This window comes from Poecilia mexicana, unplaced genomic scaffold (genome assembly GCF_051168715.1).
Source record: "Poecilia mexicana isolate PSO_F unplaced genomic scaffold, ASM5116871v1 scaffold_11, whole genome shotgun sequence".
Classification (NCBI taxonomy): Eukaryota; Metazoa; Chordata; class Actinopteri; order Cyprinodontiformes; family Poeciliidae; genus Poecilia; species Poecilia mexicana.
In genome coordinates this window covers 22172589-22193738 of record NW_028263380.1, presented here as the reverse complement: position 1 = coordinate 22193738, position 21150 = coordinate 22172589, and the positions used below count along the sequence as shown (strand labels likewise).

The 21150-nt window shown below is 36.1% G+C and overlaps 1 protein-coding gene across 1 annotated transcript in view; it reads left to right on the top strand.

The window, feature by feature from the left end:
* LOC106929400 (glutamate receptor ionotropic, kainate 5) overlaps positions 1–21150 on the top strand; it is a 175370-nt gene that overhangs the window by 2516 nt on the left and 151704 nt on the right. The window lies entirely within an intron of this gene.

Sequence of the window (21150 nt, the reverse complement as noted above, 5' to 3'; positions counted from 1 at the left end):
TGCTTCGTTCGACGACTTCTTCTTCACCATGTCTACCATTGGTTGTCTCATTTTTTTTGTCCTCTAACACTGTTTGGAGAAATCTGAAGACTTTACACTGTCATACATGATTGCAGTTTTCCTACTGAGTCTTAATGTTGTTTGATACTGTAGGTATTGTTTATCTTTGATTTCTACTTTTCCTATAACCACTTCCCTGACGTAGTTGATTTTGGCCTGTCTGTCTCAAACTACTTACCAAATTTCATTTCCCTTTATATAAAAACCTCTGTCCATAAACTGTAGACAACATGATTATACAGTTTCAACAGAAGCACAAACAGTTAGCCTTGGTAAATGACCAGTGACACAAATGCAGAGCTTTAGACAGCTATTTATCTCGTTTAGCATCATCCAAAAAACAAATAAGGTTACAAAAATGCTGCCCCATTTTGTGTGTGGAAGTCTGCATATACAGATTTGACCAGTTGGAAATCCTACAAACAAAAGAGCAACAGCAAGGTATTTTGATTGAATGCTTTACAATGTTGGGAGAAAAATAGCAAGCAGATTGAGAGTTTTTTAGTTTCAGTATGAACTGACTTTGGAAATGCAGTTGCAATCAAACAGGACATAAATGCTCTGTTCTGTTAGTTTGTTTCTATGCTTGTGTTTTTTTTTTTCTTTTTAATTGGTTTAACATTGCAAGAGCAGAAGTCTATTTTTGCCTTAGCTCCATAGTGACAGCTCGTCTAACCAACTCCAGTGCTAAACTGATTCTTGTTTAGCAGCCGTTGTTGTTTTTGTGTCTTCACCACCACAAGCTCCAGTTTTGGTTCTGATCAACTGGTTCTTCCCAAGCAACATTTCCTACCTGGCCTAATGGAAGAATGTCTTTTGTCAGGACCTAGTAACAGGCTAATGACCAACAACCAATCAAAATGTTATTAGTGGAATGTCTAAAACTCTTTATTCAGTTTATAATCTAATTTAAAATGAAGAACATTTAAAGCACTGATGTTTAACATTAATAAAACATTTGCTGAGCATGAGAATAGCACAAGCTCAATTTCTCTGATTTTATTCTTATTTTTTAATCACCTGAAACAGATGATTGAAGGATGTCTTTCTTCGGTGTAAGGAAGACAAAATTGACATCCCTTTATTTTAAAGTAATTATTAGAAGAACAGGAAGGAGTATGATTTCATGAGTTTAGGGGACACCCAGAAAATCCCCCTTATAATCAGCTGCTATCAGATAAGTGGCTGTCTAATGTTTTACAAACTGCAAACAGACGGTAACAGTGGTTTAAGAAACTGCATGTCACAGGAGTAGAAATTTGATTCCATTGAACTCAGCACCTACTGGAAATATAGTTAACATAGTGTAGAAAAGCTTGAAATAAATTAAATTGCTTTCTTTGTTGTGCAATTTCACATAGACCCAGGGATCTTTGCCCATTCTCCTTTTTCTCAGTCGTTCTCAATCCTCCGGGGTTGCGGGTCCTCAGGTGTATTCATGTCTTCAGCTTACCCCACTAGTTTTCTATTGCATTTAGGTCTATGGACTGAAATGACTGTGCGAGCAGGTTGATTTTGTGCTTAGTGAGTCATCTCATTTCTGTGTAGATTTGGCCACACTATTATCCTCAGATAAGAGGATAAGAGTTTAATACCAAAGTATTAAAGCAGCAAGGCCAAATTATTATGTTTTTGTGATACTCTGTGTATTTTTCAGTTTGACATCGATAGAGGAATATGTGACAAGGTTGACATTCCAGCTTTTATCCTTTGGTATTTCAATCTGGATCTGACAGACAACTTAGAAAAAAAAAATCATTACTAGGATTTGTAAGAGAACACACCATGTATACAGGTGCAAATAAATTAGAACATATGAATGTAGGTGTTCATTGCACCGGTGTGTTATTATTTTACTGAACATTGTACTGTTTGGTTTTGTCTTTACATACTGATTTTTAGTCAGTGGTGTGACTAACATGAAAACCAGAAAGCTGTCCATGGCTGAAAAACAAGCAATTACAATTAAGTGAAGTGGACAGTAAAACATTAATGAGACTCACTGAACGAATATTAGCCAGTAAAGCCATTTAAAATGTCCTTGGTTACTGAGTTACCAATAGGTATTAAGCTACAGACACATAAGCCAAGTTAAACCTCAGCAGTTAAAGATGGAAACGTTTTAAGATAATTTAAGAGAATCCTTGAAACAATTATTAGTAACAGCAATAATATCCGGAAAGCAGGATTAAAAGATATGGATGAAAGTGCAGAAGAGCTAAACCACTTGTAATCTTCACAAGGCGTGGGTTTACATTACTTTTTCTTTTTGGACAGGACACTTCATTCCTTAATGATGATGTAGTAAACAATATCAACAAAATAAGCTCTGAAGTTTTGAGTATCCCATTAAATACTTAGTAGAATTAGCAAACTCCACGTTTACCTGATCTTTCTTATGTGAGGAGGATTTTTGTTGGCATGCCTCTTAAAGATCTGGGTAGTAGCTTTATTTTTTACTTTGCTAAAGTGAAAGCTTACAATGCCAAACATTGTTCAGGCCATGCTGACAAAATCTAGTCCGTCTCTTTCATTTGTGCTGAGAGGCATAGTGGGAGTGAAAATAACACGGTGCCAGGAGCAGCAGTATTAACCATTATCATCACCAGCCACGACAAAGATGGGTGGTGTTTTTCTGAATGACATGCCACTCTCATCGTGTTGCTCAGGATCGCTACCTGTCGGAAAGTGTTCCTTCCTGAGGTGAATGGGGAGACTGCTGGTGTGTGCCAACTGATGAGGACATTTCTTTAGAGCACTCTTTCATCGCTTTGATTTTGCTCTTCTTGACCGTCATAATCTGACCGTGTTATGAATTATGTTTGAGATCAGAATCAAAGTCAAGTGCCCTGTGCTCCAGTCTGATTTTCAGAATCTCAGGAAGCTCTTGGTTTGTGTTCATTTCTGTGAAATTTCAATTGCAGGTGATAATCCGTTTCAGTGAATACATATTTTCATGGCCTCCGTAACATGGTGGCACTTCATGAATTTTAGCTTGACATTCATTTATTCCATTCTATTTTTTATTTCTTTCTGGCAAAAAAACCCAAAATGATTTCTGCTTTTTATTTTTTAACTTTACTTTTCTAAATTTTGTAAACTTTTGTCTTTAGCAGAAATTTGAAAGGAGATTTGAGACTTTATATCTTCCGTTTCAGTTCATATTTTCTGAACGATTTCTCTTTGAAATCGCAATCAGTTGTTTCCTTTCTGTGTTAAAATTTCATGAAAGCCTTTGAATGTTTCTTTTTTTTTGTATTATTTATTCTTAGAAGATGCATTATTTGAACTGCCACTGCAAGTATTCTTCAAAATACCACAAAGATTCAGGGCTACAGCTTTGCCTTGAATCAGGGAACTCGGTTAACCATAAAACAAGTAAAACATAGGATTGATTTAAACATTTATATTCAAACATTAGTGGGTTTTTTTGTTGAAACGTTTTTAGAATGTGTCTACTGGTGATTATAAGGATATTTTGCATTAGGAATTTCTCAAATCAGAACTGTTATGATGCTTGCTTTAAACCAAGGTAATCTGAGAAGACAAACACCTTGTCTGATAATCATCATAAATGCATTTAGCTGTTAAAGAAAGGAAAAGTGTCTTAACGTTTTCTTTGGTATCACACCGGTGCATGAATAGGCACACAGTGACATTTTTTCAAATCAAATTAATAGTGCAGATAAATAAAGTAACAAGATTGTTTCTTTTTTGCTGTTGAATATCAAAGAACAATTATCTTCCACTAGATGAAAACAGTCATTAGCTAAAAACACTTTCATCAAAAACTGTTTATTGCACTCAAATCATAATGCATCTAAACTGCAGCCGTAGAGTAAAGCTGACAAAACTTTGATTTTGTCAGCTTACAAATGCTTAAAAGAAATGAATGGTTTCTTCAGGAAAATAAAGCTGAATTTTTAAAAGTTGAAGACATCTAAAGTAGAACCGATATCTTCTGTATGGTTTTATAATAGAAGTAGGATGCATACAAATTACCCTAAAATATGGACATTATATGTGTAAAGTGTGCACTTGTTACCATGTGGAAAATTAACCTTTTTTTTTAGTCTACACTTTATTCAAAGTTACACTATTGTGTGTTCTTTTTACAGATATGCTTTATGATTAAATAGTATAAAAATATCTCTGTGATTTTTACCAGCTGTTCTTGTGAAAGTTACTTTATTAATACAGTGATGTCAGTTATGACTTCAACTTGTCCAATTAATTTGTACTTGGTGCTCATTTAAATACCATTAGTGTGACCAGAAAGTTTGCAGTTTTCCACACTTTTAGACAAAAACCTGAACTTTACTTTTTAATCCAACAATGTGGCTTTATATTTGATTTAAATTGCAGGCACAATTCTCAGTTAAAGGGAAAACCAGTTTTAATTAAAAGTGAGGAGACTTGTCAAATGTGGAGATTTAATCTTAAACTATTTGACTCTGAGTAAAAAAATAGATAATTCATCCATTTGTCCATTAGCACAATGTTTGATTTCCCTTCTCTGTTTCTCATTCTGTCCAACTTTAATATGTCCTCCATTATACCTCTTTCATCCAAATGGATCTTCTCCTCCTAAATCTGCCTCTGCTCCCTTCTGCAGGTGTGTGTTGAGGTGCATCATTGTGGGTGTTTGGCCAGGCACTGTACTCACTGCATTCAGTCTTTCATTTCTTTGTGTGATCACACTAAAGGCATCGGAAGTAATGTTCCTGCGTGGGTAGATGGAATCAATAAGGTTTTCTTCAGCCATTGGAAGTCGGCATGCGCCTATCTTTTTTTCTGTGCATGCACCATGAGCAAATATTTCTGAGTGTATCTGAAGTGCTTTGGGGAGTGTGAGTGTTTACTTTTGTTTGAGAATTCAGATTTGAAGTAACCGTAAAGAGCTAAATGATAATATGAGTTCCAGTAAAAGCTGATGTGTAGACGAGTGAAGACCATTTATTATTTCTTAACAAATATTGTGCATTTTAGTGAAAATGCAAAACGTCTGCAGCCTCACAAAACGTTAGGGACATTCAGATTCTGGATTTCACCTGAGCTTCTCTAAATTTTTAAACGCAAATGTCCAGTTGTTCAGTGTTTCATTACTTTTGGCACAACTTGGTTTTTTGCAACAAGGAACTTAGCGGAAAAAATTCACTACATGTGTTTGATCCATGATTTGGCCAATAAATTTCCTGGTTCAATCAGAATTGGTTATCAAACATTCCTCATCATCCTGCTGTCACATTTTAACATCATGAGGCCACTCCGAGATTTCAAACAGGATGTTCTGAGATGGAAGTGGCCACTGAGCTTAGTGTCGGTGTCATCAGCAGGTGTCTGAGATAAAGTGAAACTGAAACAGCCACAAAAAAGCATAAAAGTGGACGTCCTTTGACCACATGCCCAACTTATGATGGCTTCATTTTGTGGAACCAGATGATTGCCAGGTTATCAATGATGACAGTCCTCATTTGTAACTGTGCTCCTCCACCCACAAATGCATTTTCCTTATTAATTGGTCACAATTTAAAAGTATTTCCAGTGGCATAACTTTTTGATAAAAAACATTGTTACATTTAACACATTTCAGTACAAATTACCTTCAATTTTTAGCTTAGTTAAGATAAAAATGAAAACTTCTTGATTTAGTGTTTTCTTTAATTCTCCGATATTTTCAAATGTTCTCCTGAAGGTATTTCACCTTATTTCGCTAACCACTGCTGACACCACTTTGTCTTTTAAACAGTCAAAACTCCACAAGTAAAATATTTAAACCCAATCTGCTTGAAATGCGGACATTCGCGTTGTCGCAGCTGAATGTTACCCATAAGCTATTAAACGCACAATCACTGAGACACTTTGACTTGGAATGTCTCTGCTTTCAAAGTTGGCCACATCCATCTTGACTCGATTAGACTCTGCAATCAGTTGCGGCTCCTAAAGAGCCTCTGTCTGGGGACGCTATTACCTGCAGTAAGGAATGGTGGGGAAAGATAACGATTATGGATCCTCCATCATATTTTCGTCTTTCGTCTTCCTGCTCATACCGCAGGTGGAGAGAACTTGGTGGATGGAGGTCTGAAGGGAGTCGAGCCCCACCCCACCAACTCTGTCTGGGCTGTGTGCTGCATTGCATTGATAATTGAGGGAGCCATATTGATATCTTGCCCTGCTGCAATGAAGGAAAATCACCCCAATTTACTGTCAATGCCTGAGAATGGAAGTGGATGGCTTTAGCAGACATAATTGTAGTTTTGATGAGAGTTCTCGCTGTGAAATTAGAGAAGAAACAACAGATTTAAATCAGAGGACGTAAGGAAGGATTGACTTCTGCTGTGTTGGATTGCAGACTATGAAAAAGTCAGCCAGAAAGTGCTCTTGTTAAGGAATCGCCGTCATGTTTCCCTAATAATATCCATTGCAGAAGGTGAGCTGCTGTAACAACAGCTGAGATAAACAAGACAAGAAGGATCAAACTGCTACTTAGAGGGTGTTGATCATTAGGAAGCTCTCATTACATCATTACTACTGTTTATCTAGGTTAATGTTCGGCAAAGAAGTTACGTTGCCATGGTAACCTACATAGTAAAATTACTTTATATTCTGTTTGAAAATACTTGAATTGCATTAATCTTTGTAGTTGGAAAATAATTTTCTGGCAGAAGGATACTTGTGAACCTGCTGACTGAAACTTTCTGTCTTCGGAGAAAAGGTGACTTTGAATACTATAAGCTACTTTCTGTAGCATCATTCTACTAATTAGGTTAGCTGAGCCTAAGTGAGAATCATAGAGAGGTGTGCAGTCCATCATAACTAAAACAAATCAGGAACAAACATATTTTCTTACCCTGAAGCTCTTGGTAGTATTGGCTAAAACAGGCAGACTAAAAATAATCGTAATTTCACCAACATGCTGCTTCTGACTGGAAGTAATGTTTCTGATTTGAAGTGGCCAGAGTCCTGACTTCTGATCTGATGGAGGCTCATGTACAGTTGTCCATCCAGCTCTCCCTCATTAGTATCTTGTCTATATTCTCCTGCCCACCATTATCTGTGTATGTCGCATATACTCATCCCACTGTACAATAATTCATTAAAATTGCATCAAATGATGTGCAACATATTGATTTCCATTACACATCTCAGGGTTACATTTGTGGCTCATCCATGGATGGTGGTGCTGCTCCTGTGCCCTATGTTCTCCTCTTCCACATTTATTCGGTTTCTGTGTAATTGTATTTGGATGTGAATCCCGAGGTTACATTATTAACCTCCAGAAAGCTTGTGATTGGTTCTAGACTATCACTGTATCAGTTTATTTAAAAAAAATAGGGTACTAACTTTTCATGTGTAAGAATCCTATCTTGTGAACAAACGCCTACAATATTGTATATAACTGAATACAAGATTCAGGGAGATATTATACTGAGCAGTTTAAATATGCTCTATTATTAAAATGTAAATAATAAGATTTTAAAAAAGCAAACTTTTTTTTGCTGTGCTGAGTGATGGAGGTCAACCTGGAAAGTCACCTTAAACTCTAACATGTTGAACTAATTTCTCTGAGCTGTGTTTGTCACTTCAGACTGTTCTGAAATTGGTTATTACCTTATATTTATCGCTCCTGCGGTGATCATTAAAAAAGGTCAGCTTCTGTGCCAAAACACAGAAAAAAAGACCCAATTCAGAGTAGATGTTGATTTATAGTCAACCTTGGAAAAAGGTCATTTTTTACTTACAAGGAATTGTGTCTATAGTAGAAGCATGGTTGAATTATTCATTAAGACTCCTGAAAATCTGATTTGACTGTAATCAAGAGTCTTTAGTTGTCATAAATGCATTGAAACATTCCTACTTCGCTCCACAGACACAGTATTTTAAATGAGATAAATACGTAATATATTGGATTAAGCATAAAACTAAAGACAGTAATTTCCACAGTGCAGATGCTGAATGACAGGGAATGTGAGCAGATGGTTGTGGATTACTGTGGGAGAAGTAATATCACAGGTAACAAGTGATTTATTGTAATTTCTAATATGTCAAAAACAGAACCTTGCCACCCAAACAACAATAGGAATTGCCTAAAAGGACAACAAAGTCAAGTCCCCTAACTTTCCTACAAAGCAAGCCATCCACCATCCTTTATGCCATCCATATCGCTATGAATATCCAAAAACTTAATATTCTCAGGCCAAACAATAAACATACTATTGCTGTCCATACATACCTCTCCACTCTCTGACCTTTTGACCTCATTTTCTTTCACATGCAAACATTAGGTTTTGCTTATCTTGCAGATACATATTCAAATCAGTAAATAGGTTTAATGAAGATTCACAAATAGGATGGCTTTTTTTAAATTATCATTTTTTTTGTCTTGTCTCTCCTCATCTCTGCCAGATGATTAAAATGTAAATAGGTCATCTTGGGGTGTGTACAGTTTATATTTTATATTTGTGCGCTTACGGCAGATGTCCTGTAGAGAGGTGAAGTTTATTCACCCAATGGATTGTGCAGTCTTAATCACACACCATTTGTTGACAAGTGTTGGAGAAAGATGTATGCTGAGTGATCGGTTCAGTCAGGCTGAAGAAGTAGAACTGCAGGAGGGTGCTGTAAATCCCTCTGTGCTTGTTGATGAATGGGGGGCATTTTACGAGCCATGCGTCTGCCTGAAGGTTCTGTGTCAGAAAAGAACCTGATATTCTAAATATAGAAAGCGGTAAATAGAAAAAAAATACTGAAGATGTTGGCTTATAAATGACATGGCTTTCTTTAACAAGGATCAAATAAAACTGTGGTAAAATGGTATTACTGTCTGTAATAAAGCTAGAAATCATCATAGATAGTGTGAATAGTGGTTCACCAGTTTGGTTAGAGATCTGCAAAGGAATCTGCAGAAACTTCGTTCAAATTTGTGTTGTTTTAGTTTTTACTTAATTTGGATTCAATGTGGTGCATCAATACAAAGGATATATAAAAAACGTAATTACAAAACTTAAAAATAGTTTTTAGTGAACACCTATGACATTTGAGATTGAAGATTTTTGTTTCTGTGTTTTTTTGTGTTTTTACTAGCTATAAAAAAACATCTGTTCTCCTTCCGTGTGAAGATGCTAGCAGTAACGTGATGGCTGTCATCAAATAACTCACATAAAGAACATTTAAGAAAATCTTTCACGTTTCACTTTTTCTCTACTTCCAGCTTTATCAGTTATTTTCTTTTTTAATAAAATAACTGATTTCTGTCACTTCAGCTTTCCACTTTATCTTTACTGGCTCTTACTGTTTGTTGAGTTCCATGTTGTTCTGTTTGTTAGCGCTCACCTCTTTGCGAGCGTGGCTCTGAAAGTCCCACAGGACCATAGTTCTTTTAATCCCACTTTTGCATTTTCCATCGTCTGCACATTTATTCCAGTAAAATGGCATCAGCTCCTGGACACTACTACTTTGTGTTGGATTGGTTGAGGTACCGTGGTGCAGGATGTGCAATGAAGCAGTTACTCAAAACAATGGATTTCTGAAGTGATCTTTCTAAAATGAATAATAACTCAACTCAATACATTTTTCACTTCGACTGGCAGAAACATTAATGAACAACTCTCTGACTGGTGGAAGATGTTTGCCTGTTTGATTTATCTGTTCTGGGGCATTTTCTCTGTATGTCATATCTATTTCTACAGATACACCATCACCACTCTATGATGGCAGTATCTATCAAACTCTGCCAGTGCCTGCTATGAACATTAGTGCTTCAGCATTATCAACCTATAGATGGATGCACCAGCCTGTGCATGCTATGTGTATTGGAGAGGCATTCCTTCACAAAATATGCCTGCCCTAACCTTACCATGAAAGCTCTGGTATCTCCCAGTGGCCCTGATCTTATTGATCCAGCGTCTTAAGTTTGCCTCAGGTGTGAAGGAAGATGGAGAAGAGATTTCAAAATGTAAGCTGAAAGAACGACAGCTCAATATATGGAAAGTTGCCCAGATTACAGTGTTGATCAGGTAGAAAGAAATCTTTATCTGACCTTACTCAACTCAAGTATGAACATTACAGACTTTAATGAGCCAGCTTCTGACTTCAAACGATTGGAAAGTGTTACGAAGTTACCCTTGGAAGACCACCAAAAACGTGTTTGGAAAGTCAGTTCTCATGCTTGCAGTAAAACATCAATATTTTCATCTTCTTACTGTATATACTTGTAATGTGATGCAAAAAGTAAAAAATAATCCAGCAATGTTTTTATTAACATTTCAGGCAATTTAAGTTTGATACACAGAAAACCATTTCTGCTGTATGTTTGGACAGTAAGTTTCTTAATTTTTTTTTTCAGATTACAAACCCAAATATAAGTATATTTTATGATGATTTCATTTTGCAGACAAACAGAAAATTATACTGTTACATTAAAAAAAAAAAAAAAAGCTGCACAACCTTTTAGCTTTGCACCGAGACTGTTTTATTTTTTTTGCCCTTTGCAAAGTAGTTTTATTATGTCCCAACTGTTTTCCAGCCTCTACAGGTTTCTTACCAGGATTGCCCCGTATTGAGCTCCCACACTGTCACCACCTTCTCTGTGACTACCAAAGAAAGCTGGTGTGCTGCCACCACCAACTATAATGTTTAGTGTTAGTTTTCAACCATGCACAGCATTTTGATTTAAGACAAAAAGGCCAGATTGGGTCAGCCATGTTTTATGCGTCCCCTAAATGGCTTTTAGCAAACTGCAAATAGAACTTTTGGCTTTCTGTCAACAATTGCTTCATTTACGCCATAATGCATCGAGGTTTGTGGAGTGCACAACTAATCAGTATTAATATGGTTGACTAAAATGATCTTACAAATACTTTGTAAGTGCACTTAAATGAAACCCAATTTGGAATGACAATAACTAATAAACCTTTATGCCAATAAATTCAAATTAGTTTGAAATATCAAGGAGGATGAAATGCAACCTGATCAAAATTGAGTTAAATTCTTTCCATTTAGTTGATGGAATAAATACTACTCTGAGTAAATTATAATTTTATCACCTAAATCTGCTTCACACAAACCCCTAACTTTATTCCCGACCTCTGTGCCATGTTCTTCATGAAGCTCTTTGCTCATTAATATACTCCAGAACCATCTGAGTCCTTCAGATAACAGCTGTGTTTATGACTTTGCACACAGTTTGACTCTGTTCATAAATTAGGCAAATTCTGAAGGCTGTTGGTTGTTCTTGATATTTTTTTAAGGGTATGAAGGCCAAATACACTTTTTCAGATTCTTATGTGTTAAATTTTTTAAAAACAAATCTTTTTTTCCCTTCCTTCTCACAGTTATTTCATTTAGAACAGGACAATATAAACCTATAGCAGGTTATTTCAGGTATTTTTGTAATGCTTCAGATACAGTTTCTTGTGGAATCGTCAGTTCTAATTAGAAAAATGTGCTGAGATCATTTGAATATAGCTGAATATCCATAGATGTTACAGACATTGGGAACCATTATGTCTCCCCTCGCAACTGCATGATAATTACTCAGCTCTGCTTGGGGTTAAAATATGCAACCCGCAGTTTTAGCAAAACAGCAGCGAAACAAAGAGGAATCACTTGGACAGGGTCAGCTATCTCTCTGGCGTTGCATCACAAAAAGTAACATCAGGTGGTGTTTTCACTTTCCTCTGGGATTTGGGGTATTTTCTGGGGCACAGTTTGCTAATGAGCAGGGCACAGAGCTTTAGTAGAGCACATGTACACAGCTACATTCTTTATTTTGCTCCTCAGGGCCTCTTTAGGATTTCTTTAGAAGTGTACCTTGTTGGCGTGACATGAAGAGTCATACATTTTGGTCTTAAATGTAGCGCATCACTAACGCAGCATGCTTTATAAGTATGACTTTTAGTGATGCCCCAAATGGTAAGGACTACTGCAAAACCCCAGAGTAATACGTTAGTTATTCACAACAAGAAAAAACACAAAAAATGTCACACATGGGTTAGTGTGTTGGGCTAATTTGTAAATCTCAAGTAACATGGGCAGAATGTGGGATTATCTGAATAGCATTGAAACAAACAATTTATCTTTTATTTCGGTACCATTGTTTTCAATGATTTGTGTTAAAATAATTCAGCTTCCGACAATAAGTAGGAAGATTGGGTAAAAAAAATGCTATGCTAAGGAGTAATTGTTTTTATCAATTGGGGGTTATTTTGGGGTTACTGATTCTAAAGCAGAATAATTAAACACGATCTACATGTCAGCTAACCAGCTGTTTTTGACTGAGTCAACTTTGCTCTAATAAGATATAAAAATACCACATTTGCTAAACTCAACCTGAAGCATGTGATTTGGTCAGCCGCGAACAGGTTTGAGCTGAGGAGCAAACACTAACACTAGTTATTGTTTGGTTTTAAACATCAGTAAAAAGTACCTCATGACAAGTATTAAATGCATTGTAAGATCGAATAAAGTGTGGGCCCTCTTCTTTTCCAAAGCTCCTGGAAGCTTTAAGGTTTATGGCATCAGAAACTCGTTGAAATCCCAGGACATTTAAAATGAAAATCTGTTGAACTCCAAAATAAACAAAAAAACTTGGCATTGGTTTTTTTCAAAAGGTTGATTATCCACAACATATGGCCAAATTAGCGATGAAAATCCCTTTTGGTTCCCTTAGTACAAACTTTCTTTACTACCAGGCTTTTTTAAACATCTCTTCTTTTTCCAAAAGACTATTATTACTTTAATTATAAGATTTAATGGTAAATTTGACACAGTTGCTTTATGTTAGATATTTAACTTTCTCCATTTGCTCTAATGATAATTTAACATAAACAGGAAAAACAAACACATTTTGGCACAAGCACACAAACATTATACACCTGCTAGTTTACTGTTTTATTTAACCATTATATTACCAGGAAGTCCCTTAAGACAAAAGAGCAGGTCCAAAGAGACACACGTGTACAGTACACATATTAATAGTTAAAAAACAAAATTCAAACAACCAAACACATTTTGGGATTAACACTGCTTCCAAAACAAAAATTTAAATTTTAATGTGCTATTTGTTAGACATACTGGCCCATTTTTATATTTCTTCATAATGCAATGATAAGTTTTTAAAATTAAAGGAGTATTTTCTTACCATAATTGTACATTACATTGCACAAACATAATGTTAACAAAATGTCTTAGACTTGGTCTTGCCATGAATACTGTAATTAAAAAAACTGTCCACACAGATGGGTTAAAAAAAACATAAAAAGCTTATTTAGACTAATGAATTGCTTCTTAATGTAATAACATCATTAGGAAATGAAAATGATGTGCCAATTTGTTTCAGCACATTAGACTTGTATTACATTTCCCTCACATCCATAGAGACATTTTAATACATATTGATTGCTTATGACATTAGGCTCCATTACTGCATTAGTACTATCAGTGGTTTCCAGGAGAACCACAAGAAACAGACATTCAGTGTTCAGCACACTTCTTTCTGTGTTTCTTAATGTTGGCCTACATAAGAGCAGTTGGCAGCTGAAAACTGCTGCTCCTCACCGGAAGACATTATTAAAGATCTCAGTCTCTTTGTAATTTGTCAATCGAGCCGCAAGGACGTCCCTACGGTTGTTCAGCAGGAGCATGTAGGTGGGTGGTTTCGTTTGACACGTTCATGATTTCTGCCTTTGCTTCTGCATGAGATGAAACAAAGTATGCAAAAAAAGAGAAACCTTTACTAGAAGTAAAGAAATTCTAGTTTTTATAGATCCTGCATATTTTTTTTGAGCATGTTGACAACTTACTGGCAACATGTGTTCATTTAGTTGCAAATGTTCACTTTAAAATGACTCGGATTTTGTCTGTTTTGATAGTATTTAAAACGTTATTGTTTTACATATTATTTGATTTCAATCTTCAGTTAAAATGAAAATAAACTGTATTGATTACATTATTATTTTTAAACAATGTCTGTCCCACTTGGTAAACATTTACCTAAAAAGCAGACTGTTTCCTCCATCACATTATCCTCACCTCCAAAAGCATCACAATGAGCAGATGAGAAAACAAAAAGATATTTATTTATCCAGCAGATAGCTTTTAATGTTACGTTATTTTCTTTTACTGTAGTAAAATATATACTGCAGCTTTGACATATTAGCTGTGGAACAAAAACCTTTTAATATATGTTGTTTACTGCAGTAGCACAATGTTTTGTTCTACCACGGTAATCTATGGTTGTTTCTTTTACCCTTTTCCTTCTTATCATGGTCAGATAAACTTGAATTCTCCCACAGCCTTGTTTTTCTTTCTTTTCTTAATTTTAAGTTTAGAAAGCTCTGAGTCCAGATACGGGCAGATTTAGGTTTGTACCTTTTTTTCTAGTCTTTTCCTGACTTGTGAAAATCAGTACATATCTACTTTAAGGGCTTACACACCTCTGGTCCATGTATGTGAGCCTCTTGGACCTTGCGGATAAGCACACACTCATATTTGTACTATTTTGAGCTCAGGAGAACAACCCCTCTCCACTCAGAGATATACAGTTCTGACTACAGACTTTCAGGGGGAACAAATGCTCTGTTTTATACTCTGATCAACAGAGGAGGAGAAGAGAACCAAATAAAAAGGTAAACAGTATATATTTTTAGCCAAATATTAATTAATGCTAAATTATCTAAATATTAATTTTGTGTCCTTATTGTCCAGAATGGTTAATCAACAAATTTTATTCCTGCCTGTGTTTCTTCAAAATTAGATTTGCTTGTTGTTGTTTTCCCCTTCTGCTAATTTTCTGGCCCCTAATTTTCTTTATCTGCTTTGTGTTTGGTGATCCCACTCTGACCTCTACTGATCCTGTCCCCACGCTCAGGCAATGTGGCCACAAAAATCTGGGTTGCAGACACTTTTCTGCAGAGACCTCATATAGCGAATGCTCCTTTGCCAACTCCACTTTGATGAGTGGCTGAGAGACATGTCACACAAATCACATTTTTACTTTGCGGAACAGTTTGAAAATGTAAATTTACCTTAACATTCAATAAATGCAACAAAAATAGAAAATAGTGATGTACCAATGGTTATTTGAAATACAAAGTACATATGTGGGATTTTGCACTGCTGCATAAATTTATTCAAACTAAAATTTTTAGGTTATGCTACTGCAATGCAGGGGTTCCAGTCATTTTTAACAGCTATATGTGGGAATTATTGTGAAAGTCATTTCAGTATTGTAGGCAAACAGAAATTCCTCTGGAAGGCTACATTTACACATCAAATTCAAATACTGAGATCCAGCATTATGCAGAATTCATTTAAAATTTTTATTTTGAGTGCACTAATTGTTTTAAATATTTTTTGTTACAAACATTTAAACCACATGAAATCTACTAGAGAGCCTGGTCTGGTCTGTCAAAGCCTGGTTAATACCAAGCCATCAGGCAAAGGCTAACAAGATTCATAAATATTTTATGATTATGTGGTGAACTTCAGAAATCTAATAGGACCAGAATTCCCTGTACTGTAAAAGACAAACTAAATTTCTGTTCCTTTTTTAATCAACACATCTAAGCTGCTTTGCTTTACATATCTGTAGTTTCAGCACAGCTGGATTTGTTTTTTAGCCAAGTTTCCAGTATGCCTCATTAAGCTCTGGCAGGCTTTAAATTCACCTAAACTCACAAGGAGGCTTTTTTGGTTGAGAGGGTGCAGGTGCTGTGATGACACTTGATTTTAAAAGGTTCCAATAAATTAACTCTCAGATACGGAATATTTAAAAAACTATTTTCAACTCTCACATCAAGTTGTACATCAGCAGGCCTTTTCAAGTAACCTTTTCAGGAGTTGAGTAGCTCGCTGTGTAGTCAATTCAAGTAACTCACACACACTGAATTAAAGTTTAGTAAAATGACTTTGCTTCTTTTGTAGCTTGTTGTTCAAACTGGATGTTTGATGGATATACTTGCTGCAAAACAAGACAGAGTGGCTGACAGTCTGACGTCAGAGTGGGAAGTGGAAGGAAACAAAGTTTTAAGAGGACTGCAAGAAAATCAAGAACATGGTTTGCACCTTTATTACATATTTAACTAATCCTCTCTTTCCCCGGTGGTCAAAGGGTGTCTTTTTGTAAAATCCCCTGGCATGTCTGAGATCCTGCCAGAAGAGGTTGCTAAGATGTTTTTTTTGTCTGTTTCTCCAAAGTCTTTCATGATGATTTTCAAAGGCAAAGAAAACACTTCAGTTCATTAACTCAGAACTTGTAGTCTTAACACAAAAATATAATGGTGTGTAATTATCCCAATCAGGTGCATTGTTGCTAGGCTGCCAGAGAAGCCTATTTTGTGTGTTTGCTGCAGCATGTGTTAGTGTTGGTGTTAATGAATGTAGCCACCGTTGGCCCCCAGCAACTGGTAAATTGCAAATCAGCCGCTCTGAGTCACAGCTCTGCTCCAAGTTAATAGAGTGTATTCAGAGACAGGTTGTTGCTGTTTGTGTTCAGTCCCCTCAGTGTTATTGACATGAAAATAAACAGGCAGCAAACAGCAGTTTGGGTGCCGCAACAAACACGAGAAGCAATTTAATTAAAGCTGTAGCCTCTTCACATCTGTTTGAACACGTTCACTTGAACAGTTGTTTTTTTTTTTTAAAGAAACTGAAAATAATCTACTTATTTTAACATAAACCCAATGAACTGCCTTTAACAAAAGCAGTTATTTGTAGACATTTTTTTATTGTGCAAAAATGTGTTTATGTGTTTATAATTTATCATTTTTTTAAATTTATGTATTCTTACTTTTTAAAACTTTTTCTTTTTCAAATTGATGCCTAGTTCCATATTCTGGATGGATGGATGGATGGATGGATGGATGGATGGATGGATGGATGGATGGATGGATGGATGGATGGATGGATGGATGGATGGATGGATGGATGGATGGATGGATGGATGGATGGATGGATGGATGGATGGATGGATGGATGGATGGATGCTCTTGCCCTGTTTGAACCTAACATTGAAATACGTCTTGAGTAATTTAATCTTTTGACTCGCATCCTACGCAAGTCATAACTGTTATTAAAATAAATGTAAGTCTGCAAGTCCACTTACTGATGCCACTGATGCTTTACTTTGAGGAACACAGCTGACAGTATAATGGAAAATAAATAGATGTTGTTAACCGCCAGACTCTGAAATCTAGCAGAACTTTGCCAAAGATCTTATTACGAAGGTGACAATGATAAGCAACTGCATCTAAATGCACATGCTCCTACATTTCCACCTTTACATGAAGCTGCTGACCTTTGATTGGATCACTGTGATTTATATTGGAAACTGTTCCTACTCTACTGTGCGAATGAAATTTAAATAAAGCTATTATTGTAACTAGAAGTCAATATAACAATCTGCTCTGAAGTACTTGTGAACATATTGCCCTCCATAAATCTAATTTGGATTCACCACATTTGTCTCACCTTTTCTAATTCTGCAGAGGTTTTGCGACAGTGCTCAAACAGAAAGGTCTACGCTCTATCACATGCTTCCCATGTTAAGTCAATATTGCACAGAAACCCTGCAGAAAAAGAAAAAGGTCCATGTCCCAACTCGTGTGACGAGGTTAATGTTAACCAATCAGTAAGGCTAAAAGTTCAGCCTAAACTGCAGTTGGACCTTGGGAACCAGTTGCTGTAATGGCCAATTAGAGGTGACATAGTGTGGAGGTGTCAGGCATATGGAAAAGATCAGAGTCACGTCAGTGGGTGGGTCACAGATTTACCAGGAGAGGTGGACTTGGGCATATCGTAGAATGTATAAGAATAAGTTTTTCAGGTTCTTTTTTCTGTCAGCATCTGTTCCTCTTGTCAGAATGGAGTGACATCTTGGACTGACTATTAGATAAGCACTGACAGTGCATGCTTGTCATTTTAAAATAACATCATGGAAGGATAATGACCCGTTATCAAATACAATTTTATTGCAGAAAGGAGGTAAATGCCATAATCAGTTAATTCATTGAATGTATGGTTTTAAAATTGTTACTTAATTTCATTGTTAAATCATACCTTTGAGGGAATGTCAAAATTAAACCATAGTTCTGAAATTGATAAAAATACCACTGATATCTGATATTTTTTTTTATTTGCTTCAATAATAATGCACTTAAAGTTTAATCTAAGCTTAGTTAATTTGTTTTAGCTGGACAAAACTTAACTCAGCAAGTGCATTTACCTCTAACAGGATGGATTTGATGAGCTAGAAATTGTAGGTGAATAGTTGTTTGCTTTTTTCTTTTTTTCATTCTGCAGGTAGGTTTTAGGTGCATGGTTGGCACATTGGACTTAGAAACCTAAACATTTCCAATTTAAGGAAAACTTTGACTTTTTTTAAAAACGTATTTGCGATTTATTTTTACAGCAAAAAAAAAAAAAAAGTCTGTCATGTCTGCCAAAGTGTCAGTACTTTGGAATTACAATGGACCTAATAGTCCAAATCAGTTAAAGAAAAAATACCATTGTATTTTACTAAAATTATCTTAATTTGTTTAAAATGATATTTTTCATGTTTTGGAACAAGAACAACAAAATCACCAGATTTCCTGTGGATATTACTGCTGGTTGGAAGTGAACATGCAAAGCCCAGTTTCTCCATGGAGACTCTGTGCTTCTAAATTCAGTTGTTTTTTATTCTCCTTTTTTCTTATTTTGTAGAAAAGAGCATAGGCATATTTCCGTTTCTTCATTATTAGATAAAATTAAGAGTCATCAGCGATGATTCCTGTTGAGTTCTACATGTCAAAAGCTGAAATGCCAACTTCTCTGTGCTTTCCACCGACTCCTCATTTTCTCTCCCCTGTTCTATTGCCTTTCCTTATCTCATCTCTATTCTTGGTCTCCATTTCCCTCTAATTTCTCTCTGTCTGTCTTCTCTCTCCTCGGTTGTTTTGTTCTGTTATTTCTGCTCCTTTCTTATCTACCCACCACAATTTTTAGCCATTATCCATTTGTTCTCTCAGTTTTCCGTGTTCTTTGATTTTTTTTTTCTCTTTTCACTTCTCTTCATTTCTCTTTCCACTTTTTGACCACCTCCACCCCGATTCTTCCTGGAAAAATTTGTTGTTTATATTTTTTACTTTCATCTTACCTCCCTTTCCTTCTACTCTTTCAGGCTTCAATCTCAGTCCACCTTTATATCATTTGTCTTTATCTCCATCATTTTTATGGTTTAATTTTATGTGTTCTTCCTCCCCTTCTTTCCTCCTTTCTCATCTCCTTGTTGCCATCTGCTCAGGGCTTCTCTGCCCTTTTAATTATGGCCTGATTTCCCAGAGCTCTGGCCATACTGTCCTCTCTCCTCCTCCTTCCCTCATTATCACTGGTGGCCTTGGTGGAGGCGTTCATCTCAATGAGGGAAGAGGCTGCGGAGGCACTCAGAAATCAATGGCTGTGTCCCCACTGAGCTGAAAGTTTACCATGACTCCTCTTCCTCACCCCAGGACATGGCTGTGAGGCCGAAGAGGGGCCGGGTTTTTTTTATTTTAGTAAATTCCCTCGCAGAATTCCAGGTAGCCTGTCAGTGGAAAAAGCTACGAGCCCGAGCGGGCCGGCTGCTGCTTTTCAGACACCTCAGAGCTGTGTTCATTCTGTTGTTTGCTGCCAGTAGTGAGCAGACTGCCACATCACTTCTGGCTAACTTTGCTGAATTTTGCCAGAACCTTTTTAAGTTGGAGATTGTCTGTTTCAAAAATGTAATTTAAAACTGGACGACTCCTGTGGACTTCTGTTCTGTCAGAGAGACTGTTGACATGACATTCGATAGATTTTCTATTAATATGATAAATCATGATAAACATTCGTTCTTAAATGGTCATTTGAATCTGTTTCACTTTTAATATATCCGTTTCTTGAGATCGTGATTTTTTAGCCTTCTAATTTCTAATTTGGTGTCTGTAATAAACGTCTAGAGGTGGTGGCGAAAAAAATGGTCTCTCGACTAACAAAAATACTTTTATTTTCTTTGTTTTCAAATGTGAAACATTGGATTGCCTTTCATAATAGAAGATACACACATGCTTGTTGCTATAAGCCGCAGTAAAGTGGAATAATCTTGAAAAATTAATTTATTTCAGTAACTTGATTTAATAAATAAAGCAGACTATGTATTGATTATTACTTTATTTTTTGTATCTTAAATCTTAAACGCTACATTTAAGATCAGAATATGACATCAGTTTTTATTACAGGAAGTAGTTTTCCACCTGCCTAAAGGTAACTTTCAACAGGTGCTTTTTAATCTGACAGATGAACCTCATGATCTTAATTACTGAACATGATTGTATATGATGGCACTTTCTAAAAGTCTTCATTAAATGCAAAATAGTCAACTGATTTAAAACAACCGTGTGCAAAGTGGCTCCAAGCATGAGTTAAGTTTTCAGATAACTTTGTATGGAAACCCGATAGCCGATAATCATGAATGCTACGTTTCAGTTGTCTGTTTCTAGAGCTGAAGAGGGTCAGTCAGTGCATACATCCAAATCAACTAAAGAATAATTCCCACCAGGGGAATGACAGTGAAGTAACTGTTTGCCCCATCAGTCTAAGATAAGTGTAGGCATTCAATTTTACACTGATCACTTTTTAATGCTGTGTATTAAATAGAAGTTAATGTATTCGTACCTCTGTATTGTAGTGATCTGCCATAGTAAAAATATAAATATTTTTTATTTCTCTGTTTTGTCTGCCCATTTTTTACCTATTGCAATTTAAAACAATCAGCCTTTGTTGGTTTAGAAGCACGCCACACCTTGACCTGTCCTCTCTGATTGGTCAGAGTTTGATGCAGTCGCTTCTTGTCCTTTGGAGGGTGTGCCAAACTAGCCACCAGGCAGGCATTATGCAAATATATTTCATAGTCCTGTTGTTGAGTCCTGGAAGAAATGCCTGCACTATAAATGAGGCTTTGCAGGCAGTTTAGGAGCAGCGAGGGATACTAAATATGTAGCTAACTGTCACTTTTTTCAGTAGCTATCTCTTTCTTGATATTACAGTCTCTGGCTGCTGAGACATACCTTTTGATTCATCAGGCACAATAAGGTC